Source organism: Amphimedon queenslandica, unplaced genomic scaffold, assembly GCF_000090795.2.
Source record: "Amphimedon queenslandica unplaced genomic scaffold, v1.1 AMPQUscaffold_3563_Cont24444, whole genome shotgun sequence".
In the NCBI taxonomy this organism is placed as follows: Eukaryota; Metazoa; Porifera; class Demospongiae; order Haplosclerida; family Niphatidae; genus Amphimedon; species Amphimedon queenslandica.
The window spans coordinates 585-1,420 of record NW_003556111.1 but is presented as its reverse complement, the minus strand read 5'-3'; the positions used below and the strand labels follow the sequence as shown (position 1 = coordinate 1,420).

The window sequence follows — 836 nt, the reverse complement described above, 5'->3', positions numbered from 1 at the left end:
CGGCACACCCCAAAGACTCTTAGTGATGCTAGCTGTGGCTTATCTCACAAACTTAGGGATTGCAAGAACTATAATTGGAATTATCTCAACCAACACATTTCTGGACATGTTGATTTTTAAAATTGAGGTGAGTTTAAACTATATCATGCCAAAGAAACTATTAGCATTTTAGTGGAACAATGTATGTTCATGTACACATGTGCATGTACATGTTTGTCATTAAAGGTACTGGATTTAACACCTAATGATTTAAATGACTTTTAGCATGCATACATGTGCATGTACATGTAGTGTGGGCAGCAATGTAGTGCCGCCTCCATGTGACACTGCCTGGGATCACTAGTGGTTACTACTGCTAGTGATGCTAAGAGCACTACATACAAGAAGAATAGATACTAACAGTAACTATGTATGATGAATTACATTCCATTGTTAGGTTAATGACACTAAGAGGATAAGTACAATTCTCTGCTATTGAAGACTACATTGAGAAGTATTCTAAGTATAGTATTGCTAATATGTTGTCATTGCTATAGGTTAATTGTTTGCTGTTTGAAGCTGTACATTAACTGAAGACTATATAGAATTACTTAACATTATTGTTTATAATTTTAGCATTTTTGTTTAATACACAAAGTTGTCTTTTTATCATTGATTATTATGAATTTTGATTAAAATTATTACGAGAGCCATTAATGCAGAAGCAGGTGCAATGACTTGAGATTAAATCATGAAAAATGACAATAAAATAAAAAACACACTTCAGCCATACATGCAGAGTACAAGTCAACAATGATTTTAATTAATTAAACCAGTCTTATAGTGTTACAGTCCTT

The 836-nt window shown here is 32.8% G+C and overlaps 1 long non-coding RNA gene across 1 annotated transcript; it reads left to right on the top strand.

The window, feature by feature from the left end:
• Positions 1 to 347: 347 nt before the first annotated feature.
• Positions 348 to 581, top strand: LOC109592902 (uncharacterized). Its single transcript, XR_002190624.1, has 2 exons — positions 348 to 493; positions 537 to 581. It is a non-coding gene; the product is annotated as an uncharacterized LOC109592902 (long non-coding RNA).
• The last annotated feature ends 255 nt before the right edge of the window (positions 582 to 836 follow it).